The sequence below is a fragment of the Adiantum capillus-veneris genome, chromosome 19 (assembly GCF_014529385.1).
Source record: "Adiantum capillus-veneris isolate H3 chromosome 19, ASM1452938v2, whole genome shotgun sequence".
Classification (NCBI taxonomy): domain Eukaryota; kingdom Viridiplantae; phylum Streptophyta; class Polypodiopsida; order Polypodiales; family Pteridaceae; genus Adiantum; species Adiantum capillus-veneris.
This window is the reverse complement of record NC_140949.1, coordinates 43,809,597-43,820,892: the sequence shown is the minus strand read 5'-3', so window position 1 is coordinate 43,820,892 and position 11,296 is coordinate 43,809,597.

Sequence of the window (11,296 nt, the reverse complement as noted above, 5' to 3'; positions counted from 1 at the left end):
ACCAACTACGTCAGCTTCACCCATACCAACCAATGGGCACTAGTACCAGCTACCCCAGTTTCAACTAGAACAGTCGATGCAGTCAAGTCAACGGGATTTGTTCCCGAGCACTAGCACCAGCTGCACCAGTTCCACCCAGACCAAACAGTGGACACCAGTACCGGCTGCGCCAGTTCCAGCGAGGCATGTGTTGAGTGCCAGTGTCTCAAGAACCAGTACCAGCTGTGTCAGTTCCACCCAAACCAACCGGTGAGATCAGTACCAGCATACAAGTATTGAATTGAGGAGCTTTGGATTCCGAGTTAAAAGTTGAGGTTTTGCATGGCCAAGCCAGTCATACCAATACCAGTTGTACCAATGTCAGTACAACACTAAAAATCTGAAACCAGTTCTAACTCTTAAGTGTTGAGTCGTGGAGCTTAAGGCAGGCTAATAATAGCATACATGAAAAGAGTCCAAAAAATAGGGAAAAGCGGAAACTACACGTGCCATGGAAAAGCTAAATAAAGATGGGGGGCTAAAAATAGGGGTTCGGACGCGTCTTAAAGGAGTCTTTTAGGCGGCAGAAGGGGGGAGGAGAGGAGTTTTTGGCAAAGAGAGAAAACATGGATTTTTTAGGAGGATACAGAGGAGTCGAAGAAGAAGAAGAAGGGTACAAGCAAGACTTAGGGGAGCGAAGTTTTATCTGGCAGACTATGGATTTTTCCAACGTGTTTGGATTATCTGATTAGTGGATTTCAAAGTGATCGGCATACCAACATTGGAGTATGCAACCGTTTTGTATCAAAGGTTCCAGATATCTGATTAATGGAAACATCTTTTGATTGCCAGTCTTGATCAAGTGTTTATAACTATTCTAAGTTTGATTCCAGCCTTTAACTCTGTTCTCATCCGTGATATTCTCTTACAAATGTCTCTAAGCATCACTAAATTGTCATATTAAATTTAAATCGGCCTAAACCACATTGGTTTCCATCGGTAAGCACCTCGTTTGCTCCTCCTTCGACAGCCAGAAGCCCAACGCTTTCCCAGTCAACTCTGGAGGGACGCGGACTCTGACAAATTTGGTGGTGAACCCGACGCAAACTTGACCGGGGTAGATGGAGCCAGTCATGTCAATAGACCAAGAGAAAGAGATGCAGCAGATTATGGGGTTAATGGCTGCTATTTTGCAACAACAATATGCAAGTCAAGTGCAGAATATGAATCAAAATTTGGACTACCAATTTGAAAATTGAGAACCAAGAATTGCAGCAGTCTGCAAAAAGTGAATTGGGTGGATTTCAAGGGCTGGATAATACAGAAATTTTTAAATTATCGGAGCCAATAATGGAGAATAGGGAATCTGAAACGTCAGATAACTGGAAACAAGAGATGTTGCTATAGTTAGCACTAGAAAATGCCAAACACTCAGTTTTTTATCAGTGAGGGGATTTTGATGGTTATGATCTAGTAGGATACTTGGATTTCTATGAAGAGGAGCTGGAGCAGCATGGGGTGCCAAAAGAGAACAAGATTCTAAAATTTGACAGGTTTGTGATCCCAGATTTTATTGAGAGAGTCCGGGAGCTTCAACATCAAAATTTGCATAGCTGGAGCAAGTTTAAAGTTGCAGTTATCCGAGAACGTTGGGATCCAAGCATGTATGAAGATGATGAGGAATATGTTAATGTACCTACCTATGAGGAGGTTTGAAAGCAGATCATGGCTAAGCTTGAGATTGCTATTGATGAATGCTTGCTTGAGGATGATAGGCTATTAAAGGACAAAGATGATGAAGAGGTTGTCCAAACTGTCTATGCAAAGCTTGGAATTGCAGATTCTATGTTAATGTTAAAGTTGAAGACTTATAGGGTCAAGAAAAGCATGAGGATTTGGAGGGTCTGTACACACAGGACGGTTCGCAGGGTGTAGATGTATATAAGCATTTACAGGACTTGTGTATATCATATTTACAAGGTTTGGATATACCATATTTTAAGCGCTTGGATGTGCAAGAGTATGTGCTTGCAGATATGCAAAGTGATGATTTAGAGGGGGTGCAGACTCCTTCTTTATCAAGAGTTTGTGACATAGGGCTCACACTATGGCAAAATGATCATGAACCTGATGATCCTTATTCAAAGGAGGTGCACAAAAAAGTGCAGTCTCTTGGTGTTTCATATGATTGGCTGCATTGTGTTGATGATATGAACAGGACAGTCGATGCAATTTTCAATGTGCATACTGGCTTTGTGCTACAGAAGTTCAAAGATATTTGGATGAGGGGGAGAAACTTGTTGAGCAGTCTACAACAGATGTGGCTATTATGCATACCATGTATGGAAAGCCTAGTTTGCAGCCTGAGATATAATGGATAGAGAAATCTTCTGAAGCGGTGGACCTTGAGCTTATGTGCTTAATGGATGAAGCTTTAGAATACTTCTCAATTACGAATTCAAAGGGTACCAAGCAGTTTGATTTCATGAATAAGCATGTTTATTTGGATGTGGTTGATGATGACCTTATGCAGTTGTTGGATGATGCTCTATTGGGTTTTGGGCCTATACAGACTAGGGAAATGTTTTCTGATGCATCTCAAAAGTCTGATGAAGAGGATTTTCCAGAGACAATGTATCCAAATATGCATGCTCGGAATTTCGATGCTGGAGGGGGTGAAGGTGAATTAACATTCCTCCTACCCGTGATTGATGATCTATTGCTATTGTATGGGATTTTCTATTTCCCTATGATATAGGGGATGTTGAGCTAGCTTTTGACCCAGGAGGAGACATATATATGCATGATCCGGGGCAATTGACTTATATGCCATATGATCCAGGCGGTTTTCATGAAGATTTGTGGATTAATTTATGTTTATGCTCTACCGATTGGAAATTCTTGTGTTTCCCTATGATCCTAGAAGAGGGACCATTCAAATAAGCCAATGTTTTGGAATAATGGCTGGCATATACCGAAGGATGTGTAGGTTTAGAGGGGATGGATTTCGTGCCGCTTTGCCAAATGTATGGACAATGTTACCTGTGGTACCAGTACCAGCTGCGCCAATTTCAGCTAAACTAGTCGGGGCAATCGAGCCGATGAGATTTATTCCCGGGCTCCAATACCAGCTGCACCAATTTCAGCCAGACCAGTTGGGGGCGGCATAGCTGATGGGATTTGTTCCCGGACACCAGTACCAGTTGCGCTAGTTTTAGCCAAACCAGTGGGCGCGGCCGAGCCAACGGGATTTGTTCTTGGGCACTAGTACCAGCTGCGCCAGTTTCACCCAGACCAACCATTGGGCACCAGTACCGGCTGCTCCAGTTCAAGGGAGGCATGTGTTGAGTGCCAGTGTCTCGAGAACCAGTACCAGCTATGCCAATACCAACTGTACTATTTCTACCCAAACCAACCAATGGGCACCAGTACCGGCTGCGCCAGTTCCAACGAGGCATGTGCTGAGTGCCAGTGTCTCGAGAACCAGTACCAGCTGCACTAGTTCTACCCAGACCAACCAATGGGCACCAGTACCAATTGCGCCAGTTTCAGTCAAACCAATGGGCGCAGCCTGTTGTTCTCGGGAAGTAGTACCAGATGCGCCAATTCCACCCAGACCAACCAATGGGCACCAGTACCAGCTGTGCCAACTCCACCCTGACCAACCATTGGGCACCAATACCATCTATGCCAGTTCCACCCAAACCAACCAGTGGGTACACGTACCATCTGCTCCAGTTTCAACCAAACCAATGGATGCGGCCAAGAGCTGAAGGGATTTGTTCTTGGGCACTAGTACCAGCTGCGCCAGTTCCACCCAGACCAACTAGTGAGCACCAGTACTAGATGTGCCAGCTCCAACGAGACATGTGTTGAGTGCTAGTGTCTAGAGAACCAGTATCAGTTGCACCAATTCCACCCAGACCAACCAGTGAGATTAGTACCAGCATGTACGTATTGAACCAAGGAGCTTTGGATTCCAAGCTAAAAGTTGAGGTTTTGCATGGCTAGGCCAGTCATACCAATACCAGTTGTACCAGTGTCAGTACAACGGTGAAAATCTGAAACTAGTACTGACTCTTAAGTGTTGAGATGTGCCAAACAATAGAGAAAAACGAGAATTACACACACCATGAAAAAGCTAAATAAAGATTGGGTGGGCTAAAAATAGGGGGTCGGACGTGTCTTAAAGGAGTTTTTAAGGCGGCAGAAGGGGGGAGGAGAGGAGTTTTTGGCAAAGAGAGAAAACAGGGATTTTTCAGGAGGAGACAAAGGAGTCAAAGAAGAAGAACAAGGGTACGAGAGCAGGACTTAGGGGAGTGAAGTTTTATCTGGCACACGGTGGATTTTTACAATGGGTTTGGATTATGTGATTGTGGGATTTCAAAGCGACCGACATACCAACATTGGAGTATGCAACCGTTTTGTATCAAAGGTTCCAGATATCTAATTAATGGAAACATCTTTTGATTGCCAGTCTCGATCAAGTGTTTATATCTATTCTAAGTTTGATTCCAGCCTTTAACTCTATTTTGATCCGTGATATTCTCTTACAAATCTCTCTAAGCATCACTAAATCGTCTTATTTAATCTAAATCAGCCTAAACCACATTGGTTTCCATCAATAAGCACCTCGTTTGCTCCTTCGTCTACAGCCAGAAGCCCGGTGCTTTCCCGGTCGACCCTGGAGAGACGCACACTCCGACAAAGCCTTGCAAGGGATATTCCCTAGTGGGATCAACCCCTTGTTGTGGCCCTAGGACGCATTTTTTTTTACCAACTTCAAAAAAAAAGTGAAAACATGCACGTATTGTGGTGAGATAGAACACAGAGGATGAATGAGAGAGAGAGAGACTCATGGGAATAGACAATGACCTCCCCTACTGTTGCAACAATGAGACGAGTTTTACTCCCCAGCTTGAGATGCCCATGATGAGCTCTCTTGCAATGCAAACTATGTAGGTTGCCTTACATTGCACCTTGTGTGCAAGTGGCTGCTCCTGCGGCTTCACCTCCTCGACGGTTCTCAAACACCCCTTGGATGCATGCCATCTTGCATGGTGCCTTGTGGCCTTCCACACATGCAAACCTATAAAAGGAGGGGTGGATCTCATGCAATCCCATCAAGGTGACAAGACAAATATCTCTTATGTGAATTTTTTTTTCAATTGGAGACCATATGAGGGCATATGCCCAAATTACTAAAGCAAACTTTATTTTTAGAGCAAGCTTTCTAAATTCTTCCTCAATATGTGAGGATTCTAGGCTCTATTAATAGCTTCTTGAGAGGTCTTCCATGCTTTTTTTTTTTGTTATGACAATGTCTTGATACCTTATACATAGCTATGTAGAGAGTTTGAGGCCTTCGTGCATCGTTTTCTCTCTTTGCCATAGCCACATGTAGACTCCCTTTGTACTTATCTTTAAGTCCCTCTTATCCTTTTTAGGGCTGACCTGCATGATTTTGGGCATTTGAGATGGGGAAACAAAGAAAGTATTATAATTTGAAAATACACCATGTACAAGATATTATAATTTGAGAATAAAGATTCCATAACCCAATTAGATTCTCGTGGGATTTCCAAGTATTACAATTATAATTATCAATGAATTAGCCTTAAGAAAATATAGCCCTAAGTGTTGTGTAGCCTTTGTTTTTCCTCTCCCTTTGTAGGGCTCACCTACATGATTTTGAGCATTTGTTGAGATGGGGAAACAAAGCAAGTATTATCACTAGTTTGTTAACCTAACAGGACATAAAAGTGTCCTTTCAGGGTTTTGGAAAAAAATTCAATACTCATAGTATATGTGTGAATTTCAAAAATAACCCTCAACTTTCTACCTAAGAAGAATGCCATCTTGAGCATCAATTTCCTTTTTAAAAATTGCACTATAGACCAAACTACGTCCAAGAATCCTCATTCATGAACTATGAACACATCATGTCCTAAAACACTTTCCAAATAATGAACTTTGTAACACATCTTGCCCATAATCCGAACAACAACAATGGATTGGTGCACTCATCCATAGTGGTTTAGATACGTCTGATTGGTTCCCTGCCAGATGCATGCGCCTTGAGCTCCGGCCTACGGGTTCAAACACCAATAACTTGAACTCTAAGCCCTACGGAGCACTGTTTACCCCTCTGTCACTCACAAGCCTCTCTCTAGCTGAAGCTAGTGGCGGCAACTGCCCTTTGACTAGAAATCTAATGTTGAGGCTACTATGGCCGCCACCACGTGTACCATGCCGATCTCCTCTGTCAAATCTTTCTTACCGTAATCTCTGTCCAGCTTTCCTTTATCTTTGTCTATTTGTGAGTTCCTGCTTTTGCCTTTGGCTTCAAACTCCCGATCCAAACAAAGCATCGTGTCATATTTGTGACTGCCTTTGTCAGACCTCATGGGTACCGAGGCAGCTAACTAAGTACTGGTACTACCATCCTTGTCAAGCTTGCCTTTGCCTCTGTCCTCTAGCAAACTCATCCATTTGCTTTTGGCTTTGCAATTTCGAGCCAAAAAAATCGATGGTTTCCTTGATAATTTTGTTGATGCATAGGCCGCTAATTGCATGGTGACATAGCCATTTGTTGGTTTTGGTCGATGGGTCGTCGCGAACCCTCAAGCAAGGCCATGCTGAAGTTACAAGATTCAGATTACGTTTCTTCTTGCACTCCAAAAGGTGGCCGCTTATCCCCAAGCTATTCCACACACTTTGCACAGGGAGCTCCACACGAAATGGTCTCCAAGCTTTACTTCTCTCGATCTGCTCCACAAAGAGTGCTTTGATGCCCCTCTCTTGAGATCCAATCTCCTTGTCACCAAGTTGCTCCGCATGGCTTACCAAGGCCTCTTTGAACTCCATGCATTTAGTGGCTAGCCACTGGCAGTGTTTTAAAACATTGTTAGTAGTCCCCTCTAGCACAAAATAAAGCAAGGGTCTAGTTGGGGGAGCTGTTGCCAACGAACGCGTTTTAAAACGCAGTCACAAGAGGCCAACAGAGATGAACCGGCTAGCCATTTTAAAATGCTCACAATGGAGGGGGGGCTTGATGCCATATTTGGTTGTCAATGCCGCCGTTGGCATCAGTGCAAAGGCTAGCATTTAAAATGCAAGAAAATCACCGGCATGCAGTGGGTGGGGGGGCACCGCTTTTCACAAGCAACAAGGGGGCATCATTTTAAAACTCTGTCACAAGAGAAAATGCTCATCAGGGAGGGTGTGCCATGGGAGAAGGAAACATCCACTAGGGCATGTGTTTCAAAATGCTCACAATAGAGGGGAAATTGATGGCGCCACCGACAAGAGGAAGGGGAGGGGATTATCTTCACGGTTCTTCTCCAGATTTTACGCCTTGCTCCACCAAGGCTCTAATACCATGTCAAAGTCGACGATGCGGAAGCATAGAGACCAAGGGGAGAAAGCAGAGATAGCAAAGAGAGAGAGAGAGAGAGAGAGAGAGAGAGAGAGAGAGAGAGAGAGAGAGAGAGAGAGAGAGAGAGAGAGAGAGAGAGAGAGAGAGAGAGACTCTTGAACCAACCAACCTTGGCCATGAATTGATGATAATACATGGATGCAATTGGTTTCTTATATAGAAACCTCAGTAAATTTTCCTACCCAAACTTTGACAAATAAGTAAAATCAATACCTAAAAGCCAAACTAAATAATGGGATCATGTTGGGCGGTTCACTTGAGAGGCCAAAACTCCAACAGGTACACCATATATAAAATTGTTCATGCTACAAACCTATTTTTTCCATGAACTTCAATGGGTTCCTAGTCTTAATATATGGCTGCTATAGCCATAAAAATTCTTAAACTATCTGTAGAATTAGATAAAAGAAAGTGGCCTTTTTTGCATTCTGCTGAACAATTCTTCGTGTTTGCTTTCCCACGGCCATATTTTGCACTATATAACCTATCTATTGATATAGCTTGGTACTTCACCCTGATATTGACACCCAAAAACTATCAAACACATGCAAACATGTCTTATTATGATCATTCTAGACACAACCACAGGACGCGAAAACTGCAAGAATGAAAAAATTGGGTTTCACATTGTGGCCATCGTAGCCTCCTCGAAAAATAGCTACTTATACCCAAATTGGGTTTGTATGCTTAGATATGGACCTAAGCTAGAAGTTGACAATGTTCATTGAATTTAGTGACCAATATTGAACATAATACATTTCTAAATCAAAATGAGTGTGATTTTGATAAATTGGAATTTTCTTTCAGAATTTGTATTTTTAGCTCTTTCGGGTATTAGGTTTCCCAAAACTCATGAAAGAAGCCTTACATAGCTATGAGACTACACAATCAAAAGTACCTTTGTATAGCATAAACATATCCAAAAAAATCACAAAAGTGTAAAATTTCTCCCTAAATCTGCATGGAAAATTTTGATAACCAGGCAATAAATTTGAATATATACGCCTTAGAAGCATTAGAAAACCTCTATAATGGTAAAGAATAATTATAAAGCACCCTAGAAGCCACTTAGAGGCGTTCTAGGATGATCTATGACCAATTTTATGGAAAATGGTAAAAAACAACACACGTTTTTTGGGAAATTTTAGGGTGGAAATCCTTGTCAAACACAATGTTAGAGCCGAAATCAAGAGCCCAAAAAACTTTCCAAGTTTTTTGCAGCTCATAAGCTATCTTTGTGAACATCAAACATTTAAAAACCAAATTAGCATCTCTTATACTAATTCTAGGAAATTGCTTGGTTAACAGGACATAAAAGTGTCCTCTTACCAATCTAGTGTTAATAATTTGAAAAATTCTCCATGTACAAGATATTTTCTTCACATGAAAAACAAAGATTTCATAACCCAATTAGATTCTCTTGTTATTCCAGTATTACAAGTATAATTATCGATGAATTAGCCTTAAGAAAACCTTGCCGTCAGCATTGTGTAGTCTTTGTCTTTCCTCTCTCTTTTTATCTTCAATTTTTGGTTTTTCTTTGTTTCAACATCAATGTGATTTTGTTTAAGAAAATGCAAATATCAATTTTCATTGTTCGAATTCATACTCAAGATAATAGCTAGAATATTGCGAAAGACCATGTGGTCAAGACATCCCTAAAACCAACCATAAGGGTCTCTTTACACTAGATTCTGCTTCTCCTTGCCATATGAGTGCGTCAATTCACCCATGTGAGACTAATTTACATGTTAAGATGCTCATACAAAAATAGAGACCCTCTTTACAAATATGGAGATGTTCATTATAGAAAGAACACCTTATGTGTTTGTGTGATGGACTGGCATTATTCAATTTTGTTACCATATACATGTGGTAGTGATGTGTGTGAACACACTAGGACCGCCGGGGCATTTTTTCCCTCTTTAGGAAGTTTTTTCCCCCGTGCATTGTATATACGCCCATCACTCTAGGGCTATCTATCTTTCCATTGCACACTAAGTAATACACTCTCTATTGTGTGCCTTGAGCTTCCTTCATCTGCTCAGATTTTTGATTTGGGCTTATTTCGGCCTTCGTTTCCACTATAGGCAGTACTGCACAAGATATTTCGTCATTTTGTGTAGAATTTCTGTCAGTGCCGTTTTCTGCATAACAGGTGCCTTATAGTCTTCTACGGTTTGTGCTATATAGCACGTGTTGTTCTCGCTCCGTTTCTCCTATTTTCGGGCAGTTTTCACATCAGGTGCAGCATTTACCATGGCTGAAAACAACAACACAGATGTGTTCAAGATGTTTGTTGCTGAGTACAGGTTGGATGGGGACAACTACCCTATGTGGGCTTATATGATGCAACATGTTCTTGTGTCAAAGGGCGTCTGGAACATTGTGCAAGGCATTGATATACGTCCTAGTTCTGAGGATGTAGGCGATGATGAGGATGTTGCAGGTCTTGCTGCTGTTAGAGTTGTTTTGCCTGCGTCTGGAACATTGTGCAAGGCATTGATATACGTCCTAGTTCTGAGGATGTAGGCGATGATGAGGATGTTGCAGGTCTTGCTGCTGTTAGAGTTGTTTTGCCTGCGTCTGGAACATTGTGCAAGGCATTGATATACGTCCTAGTTCTGAGGATGTAGGCGATGATGAGGATGTTGCAGGTCTTGCTGCTGTTAGAGTTGTTTTGCCTGCGGCAGAACAAGCTCGTTGGGATGTAAAGGATGCGCAGGCTCATGCATTGATTGCGTTGTCTGTGAAGCATACCATTGTTCCTCACATCCGTTCAGCAAAATCTGCAAAACAGGCTTGGGATATTCTAGCAGGTCTTTATGCAAGCTGCAATGAGGCTAAAATAGCTTTGTTGCGTAAAGAGCTGGAGTCGAAGATTATGCATGAGGAAGATGATATGGATACTTTCCTTGCTAGTGTCAAGGATATCAAAGAGCAACTTATTTCTGCAGGAGAAGTCTTTTCAGACAGTTCCCTTGTGCATACTGTTCTTGATGCCTTACCAAATTCCTACCAGACTTTTGCTAGTACTTGGAGACTAATGACCCAAGGAAATCCTGAAGTTGTCAAGTTTGATGCATTATGCACATTGCTGTTACAAGAGTCACTTTCTAGAAAAAACGGGACTAGGTAGCGTGCAGTTGAACAGGCTTTTATTGCTTCTCAAAGAAAGGGTGGTAACAGTAATGTAGCCACTTCTTATGGTTCTGCTACGAGTCGCAAAAATTCTGTTCCTAATGCTTCTGCTGGCAGCAATTCATCTGGAAATTCTGGTGATAAGGGCAAAAAGAAGATGCGTTGCCATTATTGTAAAGCTAATGATCACTTAATCAAGTCATGTCCTAAGTTGAAGGCCAAAGAGACTAAGAAGAAAGAGGATGGTTCCACTATAAATGCAGCCATTGTTGAGTCTTCTGTGAAAGTAGAATGTAATGCTGATGTTGATGCAGAATGGGTTTTTAGCACAGAGTGCACTTACAATCCTGCTGTCCATGATGCATGCTTGTTAGTTGCTGCAGATTCACATGTGTGGTATTTCGACAGTGGTGCTACAAAGCACATTACCTCACATCGTGAATTGTTTACCTCTCTCGAGTCTGTCCCTCATGGGAATTCAGTCACTTGTGCCAACAATGCCTCTTATCCCGTTCAGGGACTTGGAAAGATTGTGCTTACTGCTGCTAATGGAAGTTCTTTCACACTTGTTGATGCACTTTATGTACCTGGGATCAAGAAGAATCTCTTGTCTGTATCCGCACTTGCTAGACTTGGACTTGTAGTCAAACTTGTGGATGACAAATGTACAGTTCATGATCTCAGTTTTGGTGCCATGGGCTGTATAAGCTCACTTTGTATGACAAGTGTGGAAAAAAT